This window comes from Rattus norvegicus, chromosome 7 (assembly GCF_036323735.1).
Source record: "Rattus norvegicus strain BN/NHsdMcwi chromosome 7, GRCr8, whole genome shotgun sequence".
In the NCBI taxonomy this organism is placed as follows: domain Eukaryota; kingdom Metazoa; phylum Chordata; class Mammalia; order Rodentia; family Muridae; genus Rattus; species Rattus norvegicus.
The window spans coordinates 103,267,059-103,289,507 of NC_086025.1; the positions used below are offsets into that span (position 1 = coordinate 103,267,059).

General features: G+C 39.0%; 1 long non-coding RNA gene across 1 annotated transcript in view; it reads left to right on the forward strand.

Annotated features, from left to right (window-relative positions):
* The window catches only part of LOC134479605 (uncharacterized), a 28,340-nt gene extending 23,054 nt beyond the window's left edge, over positions 1 to 5,286 (forward strand). Inside the window, exon 3 of the long non-coding RNA XR_010053148.1 lies at positions 5,199 to 5,286. This is a non-coding gene — a long non-coding RNA (uncharacterized LOC134479605). The remainder of the gene's footprint in view (positions 1 to 5,198) is intronic.
* Positions 5,287 to 22,449: the final 17,163 nt, after the last annotated feature.

A 22,449-nucleotide genomic window follows, 5' to 3' on the forward strand; every position in this document is an offset into this window, starting at 1 on the left:
TCATAGATGTAATCCCTCTGAAACTAAAAACCCCCAATAAAGTCTTTCTTCTATAATTTGCTTTGATTATGGTGTCTTCTTTAAGGAACAGAAAAATAACTAAGGCAGAATTTAGTGCCAGGAACTGTGGCTGTTGCCAAGGCAGGTCTCATCTTGCTATGTTTTGAGGGAAGTGGAAGACTTTGAGATGTGGGTGTAGGAAAGTGGTTGAATGAATGAGGTAGGCATCGCTTAGTGAGTCATCCCATTAGGAGTTTAGAAGACAGTGCTGGGAGCAATGTGGATTCTGGAAGCCCCACTCAAAATGTTTTAGAGGGGAACAATAACCGAGATACAGATGGCTCATGATATTTTGACAAAGAAAATGTCTGCTTTCTGGCCTTGTCCTAAGAATTCGCCTGAGGCTAAATTAAAATGTATTGGACTAATTCCTCTGATGGAACAGATTTCAAGACAGTCTAATATTGACTCTGTCACATGGTTATTAGCAACCGTTCTTATGCAGGTCTACAGCAAGAAAGAATAAGTGGAGCCAAGCAAAATGCAAAATGTACAGTTTGAGGAGAAAAAAAGAGTGCCTGGATATGTATTGTGATAGCCATAGCTTGGGTTGATAGGAATTAAAAATTATTTTTCCAAAGAAAGACCTGGGCCACAATGGAACAAAGTGAGAAGTACACTCACGGAAAACATATCAGCTAACTTCTAACTCTTTAAGAAGGGGAGAGGGTAGCATGAGGAATTTTCTGTCCCTAAAAAGCATCAACAGAGGTATGCTTCTGCAAATGTGATGATTTACAGGGAACCAAGCTCCACCCTTAGCAGGTAATCAAACTTCTCAATGCTAACAAATGGTTATGAGTTTAGAGTCATGAAGGTTACATGAGTAGAAAGGTTATGGAATCTTGCTCCACAATTAAGGAGAGCTGCTGAAGCCAGGTGTATGGCAGGGGAGTACTTGAGTTTCACTGCATGATGCTCTGAAAGGGAAACCTGGATTGCACTGGAGACCCAAAATTTTGGAGATGCCAGCGCCCTGAACTATCTGCCAAGGACAGCTGCACGCAAGGATTGGAAGCAGTCTAGGAGACAGAACTATGTTGCAGTTGGTTAAGCTGAATGGGTGGGACCACCTAAGTCCTTTGACATCAGACACAGAGCTACAGGATTAGGATCTGCCCTGTTGGATTTCTGCCTCCCTTGGGTTTAATGTATTTATACTAAATCCCATTTCTCTCTTTGGGGATGATAACGCACATTCTGTGTTATTGTATGTTGAAAGTATGTAATTTATTTTAAAATTTTATAGAGGATTATAATCAAGAACTGCTGTGTGTGTAAGAAGAGATTTTTGGAGTTTTAAATTGTGTTGAGACTGTGAAAGACTGTGATGACTTCTGAAATTAGAAAACTGCATTTTTCATTATGATAAGGGTATGAGCCTAAGGGGGCATATGAATGTTTGAGTGAGAACAGTATCCATATAGTTCATATGTCTGAATAGTAGTAACTAGTTGGTAGGACTGTTTGGGAAGGATTGGGGAGTGTGGCTTTGTTGAAGGATATATGTCATTGGGTGTGGGTTTGAGATTTCAAAATATTTGTGCTATTCTGCTCTCTCTCTCTCTGTGTGTGTGTGTGTGTGTGTGTGTGTCTGTGTGTGTGTGTGTGTCTGTGTGTCTGTGTGTCTGTGTCTGTCTGTCTGTCTCTCTCTTTTTTTGTATATTATGATGTGAGGTCTCAGCAGCTATTGTTCCAGTGTCCCAACTGCCTGTCTGCTGCCATGCTCCCTGCCCTCTCTGTTATGATGGTCGTGGATTCTAACCCTTTGATACCATGAGCTCTAAATATCCTGTCTTCTAAATGTTGTCCTGGTCATAATATTTTGTTTTTTTACTTCAATAGAAAGATAATTAAGAAGCCAATGAAAATAGCAATACCTTCCATTCATGAGGTTTTCTGTGTGTAAGTTAATGCATAGATCATGGTTCAGGTAAGGTCTGTTGTAAGTGTAACTCATGTTGAAACAGAAAGAGGAAAACCAAATAATAGACAGAAGACATGCTCTAAAAATGTAGTCTCTTCAGCTGAGTATTTCGACTAGAGTCTATACAAGGTATGTAGGTATGAAGATGGATGGGGAGGGGGCAGGAGAGGCTGTATATATAGCATTTTAACAACCTATTTATTTCCAAGGTTGTCTCTGAAATTAATTGTTTCCAATCATCTTCTGGATAAACAAACCTAGCTACTCATAATAAAACATTTTGATACTGTCTGGGACATGCTTGACAGCTCTGAGCTCACAGGTTGTTCTCATTACACCTGCATAGCTCTGCTCCCAGGAACAGATTTGATGCTTCTGCAAAGCACTTCTATTTGTGACAGTTCTTGTTGTATTTGTATACTTAATTAATTACTATGCAAATGATAAATGTAAACATGAGGACAAAGAGGGATATTTGTAGGCAAACAAGTGTCAATGCTTCAAGAACCCATGATGAAGCTGAGTGGTTTAAAAATTATGGCTGGATCAGTAAAAGAGATTATCAGAAAAAAAATTATCCACAAGACTGTTTTCCTATAGCTTTCTACGCGTCTTTACATTTTTTACTCTACATTCAAGAACCTCACATAGGAAATCAGAGGCCATACATTATGAGTGTGATTTATGCAAAAAGGACTAGGGGGAATTGTAATCAATCTGAGCTCATCTTCAAACCCAGGCCTTGCCGGCACATCTCAACCTTGGCAAATGAAGACACATTTTTAAATTTTAAGTTAATATAAAATGTTTAAAGTGTAGATGCATCATTTTTATGAACCTCTCTTTAACTGGATCCTTTGATTAATTAACCAACCACAGCAGCCCTATTTTTATCGACTACAAGGATTTGCAGTGAATTTCAAGACTCTTTGAAGCTACAGCTCCACTATGAGTTCTTTCCTAAGCAGGTGTTCTTTCTCTGTGTCCTGATTCCCACCTGGGGACAAATCTAATAGAATTACTCTAACCCCTTTGTCGATACGATCTGAAGACAGGGTGCTATCTTGTAGCTGTGTGTTCCCAATATTCAGTCCTATGTCCAGTGCATTTTAATCTCATCACAGTTGAGGTGTCGAGCTGATGAATCACATACATATGCCTAAAACCTGATCTCCATACAACTCATAATTTAGCTTGTCATAGGTGCAGCTTCCTCAGTCCAAAGATTGGTATCATCCTCAGCTTATATGTTTCTTTTTCCAGTGTTTCAGGTGATGCTGTAAATGCCCCTTTTCTTGGAGAAATTGCTTATTTGGTCACTTCTTGCCACCTAGATGGTATCAAAGTGGTCTGAGACCCCTTTCCTGTCCCATCTGGATCATTTCAATAACCTCCTAACTGTTCCCTCTGCTTTGAGATTTGTCTTTTTATGTCCCTGTTCACAGCATAACTATAAGAATCCTAGTTTTGAAATATAACTTAGATAATATCATCCTTTTCTCAAAGTACTTCATAGCTCCCTAGCTTACAAAGAGCAAGAGTTGCTCAATAAATGTGTTTAAATGAATGAGTGATAGCAACTATTACAACTGTAGCGGTGATTCCCATAGCAATAAGAATAATGGCTACAGTATAGCTACTGTAATTGTCAGAGAAGGTGGCAATGAAGACAATGGGAAAAATCAGATGAGTGGTATGGGTCTGAAATATCTGTGTGATAATCACATATTCACTGGCTGACTAAAAGGGAGCTCTATGTTGTCCTTGTTAGTGTCAAGCACTGTATAGAACAAGAGAAGGGAGAGTCGGCTGGATGAGATCATGTCTGAACACATTATATACAATTTGTGATGTGTGGGTCATATTTTGTGATCCAGTCTGTGGGCTGATAGATGATAAGGATGAGAACCTCACCTGGTGAAGGCCTCTTAGTTATCAGTGAAATCCGGACCCGGTAAGTTGTTTAGATATATGAGTGATTGGATATATGGTCAAAAATGTCATCTGGGCTTGTGATAGGAAGATCCAAGGGTTTGGGTTTGTTTACTGTAGAAGAAAATTTTCTCACCACATTAAGCTCTTAACAATTCATGGAAGAAATAGTTCATTTTGTCTTATAATTTTAGAGGGTGAAAGTCCATTATGGAGGAAGTCTTGGCCGCAAGTGTCAGGCATGGTAGCAAGAGCAGGAAGCTAAAAAGTCACAGGTTCAGGAACAAATACAAAGAGGACAGACTGAGCTGGAAGTGAGGGATGATTGTGGACACTTAAAGCTGCCACCAATGTTATTTGTATTTCAGCAGGGCCGTACCACTTCAGCAAATAGCAATAACTGGGATTACATGTTGAAACACTAAAGCTTGTGTGGAGGATGTTCTCATTCATATTGCCAGGGCCATGGTGCTAGTTTACTTTTGCCCACATAGGCTCTGCTAGATCTTAGCAGGCTTATTTTTATAAATAGGGACATTGAACAGAAAGGACTGAAAATACAGCATGGTTTCATTCGAAAACATGAATTTGGAATTAAATATGTTCAGTTTTCTGTGTACATTTATATCTCTTAGAGAGAGAAAATTCACTGTGTCTCTGTAGAAAGGGTTGTTGTGAGAGTTGCATGGACTATAATAATGTAAATAATTACTAGTGTTAATCATGTGGTAAATGGCTAATGTCGTTACTGTTTTCTAGGTTCACCAAACTAACTTGAGAAGTTTGAGATTTAAAAACAATTTTTATTGTATATTTTCCTTATTTACATTTCAAATATTATCCCCTTTCCCAGTTTCCCCTCTGGAATCCCCTTTCCTATACCCCCAGTCTTGTTTCCTTGAGGGTGCTCCCCCATCCACCTACTCACTCCCTCCCACCCTCATGCCTTGGCATTTCCCTACACTGGGGCATCACCTTCACAGGACCCATGACTCCAGCCACATATGTAGCAAAGGTTGGCCTTGTAGGACATCAATGGGAAGAGAGGCCCTTGGTCCTGTGAAGGCTCGATGCCCCAGTGTAGGGGAATGCCAAGGCAAGGAGGCAGGACGGGGAAGGTGAGTCAGGGAGTACCCTCATAGAAGCAAGAAGAGGGAGGATGGAATAGGGGTTCCCCAGAGAAGAAATTGGGAAAGGGGATAACATTTGAAACGTAAATAAAGAAAATATCCAATAAAAATAAAGAAGAACAATTTTCTCTTTTCAAATTCTGTTTTAGGCTCTGTGATGATGAATATTGTGTGTCAGTTTGAAGATCACTGGAGAACATTGGTGCTTACATCGGTAATCTCCAAGTAAAGCAGGTATTCTGCATAATGTGCATTGGCCTCATCTTACTTGTTAAAGTATGAATAAAGTTAAAGATACTGGTCTCTATGGTGACAGGGGAGTTCTGGAGCAGTCAGACTTCTGACTTCCTTTCCTTTGTGGTGCTTCCAAGTCTCAAGTTTGATAGCCCACAGTGCAGATTTTGGACTTTTCAGCCTTTATAATATATAATATTATATATTATGTCCCTGAATGGTTCTGACCAGTAAGTGTTTTTGTTCCTAATGCTCCACAGATTAAGGTCCCTGGGACTTTTCAAAGTCTTCCAGCCACCAATTTGGCTCGGTCTTTTCTACTACCTATACAGGGCAATCTAAAATCTCCCTAACTAGTTCCTCATTGTTGGCTTTGGAATATTCTCATCCATCTTCTTTTCATGCCAACAAACCAATATTCATTTTTTCGGACCCAACTTTGCTTTTTCTCCATCCCTCCTTCATTCTTATGAACTGATCCTTCTTCCTTTTCCTTCAGTGGTTTCCTATGTGGCACAGGTACCTGTAATTCTTTAAGACTCCTTTCAGCTCTGTTTATCCCATCTGTTAGCATTTCCTCATGGCTCCGCCCACCTGTTACTTAGCAACAGCCAGGTATGAGCCTAGTTTGCTATAAAAAGACTGCTTGGCTCCTTTTTTTTTCTACCTTTCCTCTCTCTTCCTACTCTCCTCCTCTCCCTCTCTTCCCAGGGATCCTCAGCCAACCTCTTCCCTTCTTCCTCTCTTCCTCTCCTTTTCTTTCTGTCCTTCTCTGTCCTCATTCTTTCTCTGCCTCTACTCCCTTCTCCAGGCCCCCTTTCCAGGTCTTAAATCAACTTCCTTTTATACAGGCTTGTCCTGTGGCTGATACCTCAGAGGTATGCTAAGGCACCCCTTCCATTGCTTCAAACACTGTTTTATAAAACACAACACCATCCATGTCTATTCCTATACTGTGAATGCCTAGAGATCAGGGCTGCTCCCATTCACATTCACTGAGCACCAGGCAACTGAATGTGAGGATCTTAATGGCCATAAGAGCTCACGGAACCATGAATAGTAGAAGGACTGTATGGCACATCTGTAAAGGTTACTCTCAGCTGTTGACTTGATGAGATCTAGAATTACTGGGAAATTAAGAATAATTTATGTATGCATGTAGGGGATTAAGTTTCTTACCTTAATAGAGGTGGGGATACCTGCCAACTATGGGCAGATGCAGTTGATGGATAATCCTCTTGGCTCATATGTAAAGGAAGAGGAGACCCGAGCAGCAGAATTCATTGCTCTTTTTGTCCTGACTGAAGTTGCAATGTGCCTAGTGGCCTCTAACTCCTGTTTTCTTGAGTGCTTCCCCATAATGGTCTGTAACCATGAACTGGGAGGTACAATAAAGCCTATCTTCTTTAAGTTGCTTTTGTCAGAGGATTTTTATCACAGCAACAGGAGGAGAAACCATGACTTCATCTCTGTAAACACAGATCATGTGGCTCAGTGATTACTCACCAGCTCTATAGTGCATCCCTAGGCTTCAAATAACAAGCTGCAGATAACATCTTGAGTAATGAACTTCACTCAAAAACATGTTTCTTCTGATAGGAGCGTAATATAGCTGTCTCCTGAGAGGCTCTGCCAGAGCATGACAAATACAAAGGTGAATGTTCATAGCCAACCATTGAACCAAGAATGGGGTCCCCACTGGAGGACTTAGAGAAAGGATTAAAGGAGCTGAAGGGGGTTACAACCCCATAAGAATAACATTACCAACCAACCAGAGCTCCTAGGGACTAAACTGCCATCCAAAGGGGGAAAAATAAAGAATATGGCACCTCATGTACTCAGCTTCTCAGGCCAAAGCATTTCGTGCTTTTCTCTTTGACTGTCACAATCAGCTTGTAGTCTGGAGCAGTAATCTTTTGACTGTATTACCAAATCTATGTCATCTGAAATCTGAGCACATCTTACCAATGTTTTATGTCCTCAAACATGATAGCCTCAGACATGTTCTCTCTATATGATTTGTTTTGTAGTCACTTGGGTCAGTCTAATGACTTTATATAGAAGCCTAACAAGCATGTTCCTTTACCAACTTTTTGCATTCTTTTAAAATATCCCATCAATTTATTTTTAACATTGTTAAATACTTGGTAACTATAAGGTTGTGGGAGAGAGAGAGACATAATACCCAGTGTTACCATAACCAGTATGGTTAGTCCTAAACTCAGGGTAATGGTAACACATAGATGCCCCTAGTTAAATTCTACAGGACATTATACAAAAATAAACTAGTAAATATGGGAAATAATTTGTAAAGAAGAAAAGCTGCAGAGGTGCTAGAAATCTGGATGTATCATATGTACATACATACATATATATCATATATGTATATATATCATATATGTATATATGAAGTTGCAAATGAAAACATTTATTGAAAGTGGAATTCAAATGTTTTATGTTGGTTCAAGAGTTGTCAATTGATCTGTCCTCAGAATTTCTCTATCTCTGGTGCCTTTGCTCCCCATTCCCCAGCATTCTCTAGCTGAACTCCAGCAAGTTCTTCCTCTGGACCATATCCTGTGCTGTTCCTTTGCTTGCCATGGTTTGCTAGTAAGTTTAAACTGGCATGCCACCCCTGCAGCATGGACTTCCATACATCACCCATGCCATAGAAAACTTCCCTTTCCTAATGTACCCTTTAAACTATTAACATTTACCATTAACAGAAACCATTAACCAATAACAAACCATTAACAGCCTTGAACATAATTTGGAATGGGTTACTTACTTGTGGGCCTGTCATTAATTTCAACCCTCCAATCTTTATCATTTTTAGACTGGAAGCTTTATGAGAGTAGAGAGTTAAAAAAATAATAATCCATTCAGTGCCTCGATGAAGCCAAACCCCTAGTAGGCACACAGTGATTATTGGCAGAATGAAGGAATTGGAAAGACAAACAATATTTCTTTGGTTTTAATGTTGTAGATTGAAAGGCTATTTTTTCCTCTGTAAATGTATTCAACATATTCTTGGCCAGAGAACACAGGAGAGTGAATGTAAGTCAGATGATAGATGGGAAAATGAGGAAATAAAATGGAGAAACTGCTGTGGTACTGAATAGTGAACCTTAAGGGGAAACTCTCTTAGTTTCAATATCTTTATTTCCCTGAACAGAAATAGAACATCTTTGATCAGAAGGGAAATCCCAGTGGAACGTGAAAAACATGAAAGAGAAATGTTTTGCCGGGTTTTTTGTAGTTGTAGTTGTTGTTCTTACTGTTGTTGTTTTGTTTTGCCTTGCATATTTCAATGTGTGGAAAGGGTTTTCTGTGCATTTTTAGGAAGTCAATGTTTGCAATAACATTTTCTCAGGACTGTAGGGAGAGAAGAAGGAAGCGTCAGAGAGGGGAACTGAGCACATTAAAGCTCATGATTTTCCAAGCCACCCTACTTAGAGCTTTATAGCAGGAGTGATGGGGCAGACGTGAGTGGGTAATTGATCACTGCTCCGCTACACATGCTCTCTGATGTGCTTGCTTCAATTCTGATGGAATGAAGCTATGTGACCATTACCAACTCATTATTCTACAGATAAGGAAACTGAGGCAAGCAACTTTTCTTTCCCTCCAGCAAGAGCCCTCAAGATGCTGTGTTAGTCATTGCCAATGGGCATGGTCCTCCTGTCTCCTTTCAGGTTCTGTAGTACTTGATCTCTAGCTCCTCCAGTTCTCTTACGACAGTTAACATTCTTCATGTCAGCCCTCATGCTCTCTGATTGCTCAAGACACTCAGCTTTGAGACACATGCCAAGAGTCTCATTTTTGACCTCCCGGTGCCAGTGCAGCACCAAAAGCTTAAGCATCCTGGTTAGTGAAGAACTTTGAGGCACTAAAGGACAAATTTCAGACCATGCACATTCCTATGTTTCTGAAGCTTAACATCAAGACACAAGCATTCTTTAATTAATCTTAATAGTTGCCAAAAATCCTTCCTATATTTCTTGAGGACTTTTGCCTATGACACAAGAGGTCACCCTTAAAAGTGAGCAGTTGATGTGTACTGGGAAGAAAGGTGGCTGTTCTTTCAGCAGGGAGTTTTGTCACTCATAGAAAGGTGATGGTATATCATGTGAGCTTATGTCAGACTACATGCATTCACTTTTGACATTTTTAACCTAATACTTTTGGAGCATTGGTGTGTTACCTGCATGATCTCTGTTTCCCTTATTTCTAAGATGGAGCTAAACAATCACACTTGCTTCACAAGATATTTGTGATTATCCTGTATTATCCCGTGAGTTCATGAACAACAATTAAAAAAATACCTGGAGTGTAATAAACATCCAGTATTAACTAACTTTGTCAAAACTCTTGCAAATATATATATGTATGTGTGTATGGATATGTGTATGTATATATACATGTAAATGATATATCTATATCTGTCATGATATAATAATATACAATGTCCTCAAGACTTGGGGGGTTAAGTACTTGTTCAAGGTCTCACAGTCAAAAAAGGAGAGTCCTGTGTTTGTCCCTGTACCTGTTTGTCTCTACCTCTGTTGTTCTGAGTTGGAAACAGTTTTGTCCCTGAGAAAAACTTTGTGATTTTTAATTTTTATCATTTTATGTTACTTCTAGCATCCAGTATACAGAGATCTACAAGTTTGCCTATCATATATCTTACAAGGCTCAGGACAGTCCTCAGTAATAAATTTTCCACCCAATGTCACTAATGTCCAGTCTAAGAAACCATGCTTGGGACAATGATCAATTGGATTGATTAACTTATATACTATAATTACAAGATAATAATGAATTGACCATTAAGAATGCACCTATGTGAAATACATAAATCCATGGTGACAAGAGATCTATTCTTTCCCAGAAGAATGAACTTTGGTACCATAAGAAACAGTGATCCACTCAAACCAGCTAGGAACAGCACAATCTTTTCCTAGAAAAAGCCACAACCTGTAATATAGTTGGTTCACAACCCATATGTTAATTATGGGTGATTTGTAACAAAACAGCAATTCTTTTGAAATTCTTTTTAGATTAATTTATTTTATGTGTATGAGTATTTTGTTTGCCTGTAGTACATACCCATGGAGGCTAGACAGAGGCTTTGGAACTCTTAGAACTGGAGTTACATGTGTGTGAGCCATCATCTAGGTGCTGAGAATGAAAAATGGGGATCGTCTGTAAGAACAAGTTCTTGTACCAAGTAACCGCCCTGCCAGCCCCATAATTCTGCTTTTAAGTGTTGTAAACTCTGTGCCTACAAGGACACGTGTGCTTATACATTGCTTATCCTTAGCATCTAAGAAGTTGCCTGGATCATGGTATATTGAAAATAAAATCATGCTGTAGATATGCTCAGATGAATAAATAGATAAAGCAAAGTGTCCTGTTAATTCAGAAACATAAACAGTCTAAATCCCAGGAGAATGTAGGGTCTGTAAGTCACACTGCACAATGTTGACTGTTTAAGATAAAGTAATTTAAAATCTAAATTTCATTAATTCAGGTGAAAATGCTTAGACAGATCTGAGCATATAGTCATTGGACTGATTCTAAGTTTTAGATTTGCCACTTCCCAAACACAGTTATCAACCTGATACTCAGATTATAGTATAAAGCAGTATACTAAATTATTATATATTATTATATACTGAATTATACTAATTAATTAATTAATTAATTTTACTTATTCACTTTACATCCCACTCACTGTCCCCTTCTGGTCACCCCCTCCCACAAACCTTCCCCCATATCTTTCTCTTTCTCCTCTGAGTGGGTGTGGTCCCCTCTGGGAATCCCCCCACTCTGGTCCTGGAAGTCTCTATGAAACTAGGTGCATTCTCTCCCACTGAGGCCAAATAAGGCAGCCCAGCTAGAAGAACATACTCCAAAGACCGGCAAGAGCTTTAGGGATAGCTCCTACTTCAGTTGTTCAGGCTCCACATGAAGACCAAGCTGAATATCTGCTACAAATATTCAGGGATGTCTAGGCTTAGCCCCAGTATGCTCTTTGATTGATGGTTCAGTCTCTGAGAGGTTTATGCGTCCAGGTTAGTTGATTCTGTTGGTCTTCCTGTGGAGTTTTTATACCCATAGAGGCCATGATCCTTCCCTGTATTCTTCAATAAAAGTCCCTAAGCTCTAGCCAATGTTTGGCTGTGAATGTCTGCATCAACATGAATCATCTGCTGGGAGGAGCCTCTCAGAAGACAGCCATGTTAGACTCCTGTCTGAAAGCATAACAACACCATTAATAGTGTCAAGATTTTGCTTGCCAATGGGATGAGTCTCAAGTTGGGCTGGTTATTGGTTGGCCATTCCCTCACTCTCGGCTCCATCCCCTGTCCCTGCATTTCTTGTATACAGGATAAATTTGGGTTAAAAGTTTTGTGGGTGAGTTAGTGTCCCTATCACTCCATTGTGGTTCTTGCCTGGATACGGGAGGTGGCCTCTTCTGGTTCCATATCTACAATGCTGAGAGTCACAGCTAAGGCCACCCCCAATGATTCTTTGGCATGTCCCTTATCCCAGGTCTCTGTCTTTTCCTTGAGAGCCCTTAGCTTCCAACTTGTCAGTTACAAGTATTCATTCATTTACATGGCTATCTGGCCCTCTCTTCTGTCCCTCCCCATCCCTGATCCTGAACCCCTCCCCATTCCTCTCCCCATTCTTTCTCCCACCCAGTTCCCTCCATCCATCTGCCTCTTATGACTATTTTATTTCCCCTTCTCAGTGAGATTCAAGCATACCCACAAGTGCCTTCCTTCCTGTTTTGCTTCTTTGGATGTGTAGAGTTTAGCACGGGTATCCTGTATTTTATGGCTAATACCCACTTATAAGTAAGTACATATTATGCATGTCTTTTTGGGACTGGGATATCTCACTCAGAATGATAGTCTCAAGATCCATCAATTTGCATGCAAAATTCATGATGTTTTTAATTCATTTTATTTTTAATAACTGAATACTATCCCATTGGTTAAATGTACCACATATTTACCCATTCTTCAGTTGAGGGACATCTGGGTTATTTCCACTTCCTGGCTATTATGAATAAATCTCCTATGAACATAGTTGATGAGCAGGTGTCTTTGTGAGATGGTGAAACATCTTTAGGGTCTATAGCCAGGAGTGGTACAGTTAGGTCTTGACGTAAAACTATTCCAAGCTTTCTGAGAAACCACCAAATTAATTTCCAAAATGGTTGTACAAGTTTGTATTCCCGCTAGCAATGGAGGACTATTCCCCTTGTTCCACATGTTCACTGGCATAGGCTATCTCTTGAGGTTTGAATGTAGCCTTTCTGATTAATGTAAGATGGGATCTCTAAGTTGTTATGATTTGCATTTCCCTGATGACTAAGGATTTTGAACATTTCTTTAAGTGCTTCTGGGCCATTCAAGATTCCTCTGTTGAGAATTCTCTGTTTTGATCTGTGTTCCATTTTTTAATTGGGTTATATGGGCTGTTGGTGTCTAACTTCTTGAGTTCTTTACAAATTTTGGATATTAGCCCCCTGTCAGATATAGGGTTGGTGAAAATACTTATCCAATTACACTTTAATATTTCACATGATTATCAGTATAGAGAGGGAGACTGAGCAGTGAGTAGAGTAAAGCACTTACTATAAAAGTGTGAGGATCCAATACGGAGGTCAATGCTAGCAGCAAACTACCAAACTGAGAATAGGATCCCTTGGGGGAAATTAGAGGAAGTATTGAATGAGGTGAAGGAGCTTGCAACCCCATAAAAACAACAATACCAACCAACCAGAGCTTCCAGGGTTAAACCACTACCGAAAGACTATACAGGGACTGACCCAGGGCTCCAACTGCATATGTAGCAGAGAATGGCCTTGTTGGGGCACCAGTGGAAGGGGAAGTCCTTGATTCTGCCAAGGTTCAACTCCCCAGTACAGGGGAATATGGGGGGCAATAAGGGCGATGTATAGGGGGAGGGGGAGGAGGAGGGGAGGGAATGGGGGCTTATGGACAGGAAACCTGGAAGGGGAATAACATTTGAAATGTAAGTAAAGAAATATATCTAATAAAAAATTTTAAAAAATCAATAATTATAAAAAATGTGTGAGGACCTGAGTTTGAATCTTGCACACGTTCATAAATGCAGGTAGATGTGTCATCCTACCAGTAGACTCTGGATTTGGGAAGTGGAAACAAATGATCCTTAGAGCAAGCTGGCTAACTAGACAAGCCAAATTGAAGAAGTCTGGATTCAGGAGGAGGCCTTGCTTGCCTCAATATATAAGGTAAAATGCGATCGAAAAATATATTTGTCATTATTAAATATCCTTCATCTGGTATATATACTTGCAGCCACATTCATGAATACCTACAAACATATGTGAATATGAATAAACATATTTCTCCACTCCACAAGCAATGTGCACATGAGTACATGTACTTGTGCAAAAGAAGAGAGAATTATACAGTATGGTACAGTATTTAGATACAGAAAACCATTTAAGACTAGTCAGATATTCAGTGGGTAAAGATGCTTGTTGATAAGCTTGATAATGTGAGACTGATATAGTGGAAGAAGATAACTGACTCCCACAAGTTGTCTTCTGGCTTCTATTTGCATGCCATGGCATCTATGCATGCATAAATACAAAAACAAATAAGTAAGTGTAACAAAAATCCATCTACATGTATGCATAGATGCTAATAGGTTGAATGTTTGTATTATCCAAAATTCATGTAGAAACTTATTCTCATATGAAGCAATATTAGGAGGTGGGGCCTTTAGGAGAAAATCAGAAAACACCTTGAGGTACTCTGCCTTCATGAACTGGTTTCATTCCTTATTAAAGAGTCAGAGTGGTCTGGGGATGTAGCTCAGTGGTACAGTGCTTGTCTGGCATTTATCAGCAGGATCACAGTCATTATAAAATTATTACAGAGGAGGATATGAGTGGGTAAAGCATGTGCTGCAAATTTGTGAAGACATGAGTTTAAATCCCCCATACTTGTGTATAGTGGATGTAACAGGCTCCCCTAATAGTTCTTGCATTTGAGGAGTAAGGACATGATTTCTTGAGCAAGCTAAGAGTAATGCAGAGAGATCTCTAAAATATAAACTAGTGTTAATACCTAAGTTTTAGACATATAATGACATGTGAAAGTCATACAAAAACCATATTCATTTCCATGTTTTACATATATATATGTATATATATGCAAGTAAAAACTTTAAAGTAATTATTATTTATGTTTATGGAAGTGTCCAGTTGTATTTTTAAGATTTTATTTTTAAAATAACTACAAAATGAAAATTAAATGATGTCACATTTTTATAAGAGAAAATATTTTGTAAATGGGTCACCTTAGGTGTCAACTTTTAAGCTTGCCCTACATTCATTCCCACACTCTTTACAAGGGACAGTCCTATGTGTCCTCTTGCCTTGAATCTAGAAAGCTTAAGTGATTTTCAAAATAAACCAAACATGATAGAAGAGAATATACAAAAATTGAAAGGCCACATGGAGCAGAACTGTGGAGCTACTGATATTTTTCTCTGGACACTCACACTTGGAACCATCCTGAGATTATTGTAGAGTTTGAGGAAGAAATAGATATAGATGGAGAGAGAGAGAGAGAGAGAGAGAGAGAGAGAGAGAGAGAGAGAGACAGAGACAGAGACAGAGACAGAGACAGAGAGACAGACAGAGACAGAGAGACAGAGAGACAGAGAGAGACAGAGAGAGACAGAGAGAGACAGAGAGAGACAGAGAGAAGGAGGAGGAGGAGGAAGAAAAGGAGAAGGAGGGAGAGAAGGAGGAGGAGGAGGGAGAGAGAGATGAAGAAAGAAAGAGAGGGGAGGACTGAGGATAGACAAAGAGAGATTTATAACCCATTAAATCTCATATTTGTATACAAAAAAATTACTGCTTTTGGTCAAGGTAGCTGTTGCTGACAAAAGTTGAATAATTCATACACCTATTTCTTGGTCCCAATAATATTCAATGTTTAGATGGAGTTTTTGTATCAGGGATGTTTAAGAATGGCAACAAGAGGTAGTCTGATTTATATGCTGGGGGATATAGCAGACAAGACATTATGGCTACAATACCATAAAGCTCACTAGACAGTGTGCTTTGGGAAGTTAACCAACTAGAAACATTTCATTTAGGGGAAAGATGTTGTAGATCATCAGTCTAGAAGGCTAAATTGAAGTAAAAATTCATGCAAGTATATTTTTGTCATGTTCTGTTAAAAATGACCATTGAATTATGTGTCAAACATGGTGACAATGAAATAGATGCATAAGAAGTCTCGGTGCATCTTGAACAATGCATTTAATACATTGCCATAGAACATCTACAGTCCTGCTTCCAGTTTCCGTCTGTGCCCAGAGCTAGGGCTTCACACAGTGCTCTGGACCCAAAACATGCCCGGGTCTCCCGGGAATGCTTTAACTCCTAAGCCCACAGGTAAAACTCCATGTTCCCTCCACTGACTGTCCAAAGAGATACCCATCAGGAGCACACAAGGAGCAGTAACCACAGAGCACCCTGGGACTGAACCCTTCTGGTCTCCAACAGTACCCAGAGCTGGGACTGTCCCACAACTCTCTGGACTCAATACCTGACCATAGAGAACTGGTCTACCAGGAGTGCTCTCACTCCTAAACCCACAGGTAGGACCCTATTTTCGCTCCATTGACCATCCAAGGAGCGATCTACTAGGAGCACACAGGTATTGGAGCAACGGGAAGGCCTGGGAGAGGAACCTTCTTGTCTCCATTTGTGCCCAGAGCCAAAACCTGCCAGAAGAGAGCTGGTCTTCCAGGAGCGCTTTCACTCCTAAAATCACAGGCCCACAGGAGAAACAAGCACCAGTCAGAAACATCAAGAATAACTAGCATCAGAAATAACAAGATGGTGAGAGGCAAACTCAAAAACCTAAGCAACAGAAGCCAGGACTACCTAGCATCACCAGAACTCAGTTCTCCCACTGCAGCAAGTACTGAGTATCCCAACACACCGGAAAAGTAAGATTTGGATTTAAAATTCGTGTCTCATGATGATGATGGAGGACTTTAAGAAGGTCATAAATAACTCCCTTAAAGACATACAGGAGAAATCAGGTAGACAAGTAGAAGTCCTTAAAGAGGGAACATAAAAACTGTCAATGAATTAAAAGAAAACATAACCAAACAGGTGAAGGACTTGAACAGAACCATCCAGGGTCTAAAAATGGAGATAGAAACAAGAGAGAGAGAGAGAGAGAGAGAGAGAGAGAGAGAGAGAGAGAGAGAGAGAGAGAGAGAGAGAGAACCCTGAAAATAGAAAACATAGGAAAGAGAACAGTATAATAGGTATAAAAGAGAGCAAAGATTCCCGATACCCAACTTAAAGGACCAGTAATACCTTCAACAAAATTATAGAAGAAAACTTCCCTAACCCAAAGAAAGAGATGCCCATGAACATAAAAGAAGCCTACAGATCTCCAAATAGATTGGACCTGAAAAGAAATTCCTCCCAGCACATAATAGTCAAAACACCAAATGTACAAGAGAAAGGAAAGAGAGAAAGAAAGAAAGAAAGAAAGAAAGGAAGAAAGAAAGAAAGAATATTGAAAGCAGTAAGGGAAAAAGGTTAACTAACATAAAGGCAGATGTATCAGAATTATACAAGACTTCTCAACAGAAACTATGAAAGCTACAAGATCCTGGACAGATGTCATACAGACTCTAAGAGAATACAAATAGTCTGGGCTACTATATCCAGCAAAACTCTCAGTTACCATGGGTGGAGAAACCAAGATATTCCATGACAAAACAAAATTTACACAATATATTTCCATAAATCTTGCCCTACAGAGGATAATAGATGGAAAACTCTAACACAAGGATGGAATCACACCCTAGAAAAAGCAAGAAAGTAATCTTCTTGCAACAAACCCAAAAGAAGAGATACACACACACACACACACACACACACACACACACACACACACACACTTCTAACAACACAAATAACAGGAAAAAACAATCATTATTCTTTAATATCTCTTAAAATTAATGGACTCAATTTCCCCATAAAAAGCCATAGACTAACAGACTGGATACTTAAAGTGGACCCAGAATTTTGCTGTACAGGAAACACACCTCAATGACAAAGAAAGACACTATCTCAGAGTAAAAGGATGGGAAAAAATTTCTAAGCAAACGGTCCTAAGAAACAAGCTGGAGTAGCCATTCTAATAGTAAATAAAATGAACTTCCAACCAAAAGTTATCAAAAAAGATAAGGAAGGGCAATTTAATAGTCATCAAAGGAAAAATCTACCAAGACAAACTCTCAGTTCTGAACATTTATACTCCAAATGAACCCACATTCAGAAAAGAAACGTTACAAAGCTTAAAGCATACATTGCACAACACATAATAATAGGGGGAGACTTCAACACCCCATTGTTGTCATCAATGGACAGATCATGGAAACAGAAACTAAACAGAGACACAGTGAAAGTAACAAAAGTTAGGAATAAATATAACATATCTATAAAACATTTCATCCTAAAAACAAAATATATACCTTTTTCTGAGAATCCCATGGTACCTTCTCCAAACTTGACCATATAATAAATCAAAAAACAGGTCTCAATAGATACAAGAAGATTGAAATAATCCCATGCATCCTATCAGATCAGCATGGACTAAGACCGATCTTCACTAACAACAAAAACAACAGAAAACCCACATACACATTTTAAAAGTCTATCAGACTTTCAAAAAAGACCTAATACCAATAATCTTCAAACTATTCCACAAAATTGGAACAGAAGGAACACTACCTAATTTGTTCTTTGAAGCTATGATTATACTTATACCTAAACCACACAAAGACCCAAAAAAGAAAGAGAACTTGAACAATGCTCTCTACTCAATGACAACTTGGTGAAGTAAGAAATAAAGAAAAAAATTAAAGACATTTTAGAATTAAATGAAAATGAAGGCTAAACTCACCCAAATTTATGAGACACAATGAAAGTAGTGCTATGAGGAAGACTCATAGCTTTGAGTGCCTCTAAAAAGAAACTGGAGAGACCATACACTAACAGCTTGAGAGCGCACCTGAAAGCCCTAGAACAAAAAGAAGCAAATACACCCCAAGAAATAAACAGCAGGAAATAATCAAACTCAGAGCTAAAATCAAACCAAGTAGAAACATGAACTCTACAAAGAATCAGTAAAACCGAGAGCTGGTTCTTGGAGAAAATAAGATAGATAAATGCTTAGCCAGACTAACCAGAGGACACAGATACAATATCCAAATTCACCAAATCAGAAGTGAAAAAGTAGACATAACAACAGAAATTGAGGAAATTAAAAAATTTGTGAGATCCTACTACAAATGCCTATACTCAACAAAACTGGAAAATCTGGAGGAAATGGATAGTTTTCTAGACAGATACTAATTACCAAAGTTAAATCAGGATCAGATAAACCATATAAATAGTCCCATAACCCTTAAAGAAATAGAAGCAATCATTAAAATCTCCCAATGGAAAATAAACCCAGGAGCAGATGAGTTTAGTGCAGAATTATATCAGACTTTCAAAAAAGATCTATTACCAATACTGCCCAAACTATTCTACAAAATGGAAACAGAAGGCACTACCCAGTTTGTTCTTTGAAGTCATGATTATGCTTATAACTAAACCATGCAAAGACCCAACAAAGAAAAAGAACTCCGGACCAATTTCCCTCATGAATATCAAAACAAAAATACTCAATAAAATTCTTGCAAACTGAATCCAACAATACATCAAAACAGTCATCCATCATGATCAGGTAGGCTTCCTCCCAGGGAAGCAGGGATGGTTCAATATACAGAAATCTACAAATGTAATCCACTTTATAAACAAACTCAAAGAAAAAAATCACGTGAGCATTTCATTAGATGCTCAGAAAGCATTTTACAAAATCCAATATCCATCATGATAAAGGTCTAAGAAAGATCAAAATTCAAGGCCCATACCTAAACATAGAAAAAGCAACATACAGCCAACCTGGAACCAACATCAAACTAAATGGAGAGATACTTGAAGCAATCCCACTAAAATCAGGGACTAGACAAGGCTGCCCACTCTCTCCCTACCTATTCAATATAGTAGTTGAAGTCCCAGCCAGAGCAATTAGGCAATTAAAAAGAGGTCAAACAGATGCAAATTGGAAAGGAAGAAGTCAAAATATCACTATGTGCAGAGGATGTGATAGTAGACTTAAGTGACCCCAAAGGTTCCACCAGAGAACTCCTAAACCTGATAAACCACTTCTGCAAAGAGGCTGGATATAAAATTAACTCAAAGACATCTGTAGCCTTCCTCTATTCAAGGGATAAAGAAGCTGATAAAAAATAGGGAAGCAACCCCCTTCATAATAGTCACAAATAATATAAAATATTTTGATGTGACTCTAACCAAGCAAGTGAAATGTCTGTCTGACAAGAACTGCAAGTCTCTAAAGAAAGAAATCAAAGCAGATCTCAGAAGATGGAAATATCTCCCATGATCATGGATTGGCAGAATTAATATAGTAAAAATGGCCACACTGCCAAAAGCAATCTACAGATTCAATGCAATCCCCATTGAAATTCCAACTCAATTCTTCATATAGTTAGAAAGAGCAATTTGCAAATTCATTTGGAATAACAAAAAACCCAGGATAGTGAAAACTATTCTCAACAATAAAAGAACTATGGGTATCACCATCGCTGATGTCAAGCTGCATTACAGAGCAATCGTGATAAAAACTGCATGGTGTTAGTACAGAGACAGTCAGGTAGATGAAAGAAATAGAATTGAAGACCCAGAAATTAGCTCACGTACCTATAGTCATTTGATTTTTAACGAAAGAGGTAAAACTATCCAGTGGAAAAAAGACAGCATTTTCAACAAATGGTGCTGTTTCAACTGGAGATCAGCGTGTAGAAGAATGCAAATCGATCCATTCTTATCTCCTTGTACAAAGCTCAAGTTCAAGTGGATCAGCAACCTCCACATAAAACCAGATACACTAAAACTAATAGAAGAGAAATTGGGGAAAAGCATTGAATACATAGGCAAAGGGGAAATTTTTCTGAGCAAAACACCAATGGCTTATGCCCTAAGATCAAGAATCTTAAATGGGACAAATGGGACCTCTTAAAATTGCAAAGCTTTTATAAGGCAAAGGACAATGTCAATAGGACAAAACAGCAACCAACAGATTGGAAAAAGATCTTTACAAATCCTACATTTGATAGAAGGCTAATATCTAATATATACAAATAACTCAAGAAATTAGACTCCAGGGAATCAAATAATATTATTAAAAATGAGGTACATAGCTAGACAAAGAATTCTCAACTGAGGAATATTGAATAGCCAAGAAGCACCTCAAGAAAAGTTCAATATCCTTAGTTGTCAGGGAAATGCAATTCAAAACAAGATTATACCTGCTGAGATTATACCTCACAGCAGTCAGAATGGCTAAGGTAAAAAACTCAGGGGACAGCAGATGATGGCAAGGATGTGGAGAAAGAGGAACACTCCTCCATTGTTAGTGGTACTGGAAGCTGGTACAACCACTCTGGATATCAGTCTGTCAGTTCCGCATAAAACTGGCCTTAGTACTACCTGAGGACCCAGCTATTACACTCCTGGGCATATACCCAAAAGATGTTCCAATATATAACAAGGACACATGCTCCACTATGTTCATAGCAGCCTTATTTATAATAGCCAGAAGCTGGAAGGAACCCAGATGTCCTTCAACAGAGGAATGGATGCAGAAAATGTGGTACATTTTCACAATGGAGTACTACTCATTTATTAAAAACAATGACTACATGACATTTTAGGCAAGTGAATAGAACTAGAAATTATCATCCTGAGTGAGGTAACCCAGTCACAAAAGAACACACATCGTATGCACTCACTGATAAGTGGATATCAGCCCAAAAGTTTGGAATACCCAGGAAACAAATCACTGACCATGTGAAGCTCATGAAGGAGAAAGACAAAAGTGTGGATGCTTCAGTACTTCTTAGAAGGGGGGGAACAAAATGTTCACAAGAGGAAATACAAAGATAAAGTGTCATCCAGAGACTTCCCCACCTGGGGATCCATCCCATATGTGGTCACCAAACCCAGACACTATTGCTGATGCCAGGAAGTGCTTGCTGACAGGAGCCTGATATGGATGTCTCCTGAGAGGATATGCCAGAGCCTTACTGATACAGAGGAGAATGCTTGCAGCTAACCATTGGACTGAACAAGGGGAGCCCAATGGAGGAGTTAGAGAAAGGACTGAAGGAGCTGAAGACATTTGTAACTCCACGGGAAGAACAATATCAACCAACCAGACACCCCCTCCCCCAGAGTTCCCAAGGACTAACCACCGACCAATGTGTACACATGGAGGGACCCATGGCTCCAGCTGCATATGTAGCTGAGGATGGCATTGTCTGGAATCAATAAGAGGAGAAGGCGTGTTTCCCCCGTGTAGTGGAATGCCAGGGTATTGAGTGGGTATGTGGGAGCATCTCCATAGAAACAGATAGAGGGGGTGGGAGTAATTTGGAGAGAGGGGAAAGGGGATAACATTTGATCTGTAAATAAATAAATTATTTAACAACAATAAAAAATAAAAAAGAAAGTTACAGAGAGAAGGCAAAAAGAGAGACAATCTACAGTCCTAAACCTTATAAGGTTGGGAGCATCAATATATAATCTGTGTTGAATGAAGCTGATTGGATGTAGAAAATTGTGCATGTGTGATCGCTCTTTTTTTTAATTATTTAGGATATAGAATATAATTGAAATACCGCTCTTGCTCTTCACATTATCTTCCTCGTGAAAGTTATAAAATGTAATCTGATAACATTCAGACATCCACTCTTTATAAACCACAAGACAGCTATTTTTATCAATGTCCAATGATTAGTTCCCTAAGAAAATGGAAGTGGTTATACATCTCCTCTCTTACAAAAGAAAAATAAGTCAATATTCGAAGCCAAAAATTATCTTCCTAAGGCTGTGATCTTCCCCATAGCAACCAAGTGTTTGGTAGCATATCAGATATCGGGGATAACATTGTTTTCCACATCAGTAAAACAATCTTTTCCCTGGCC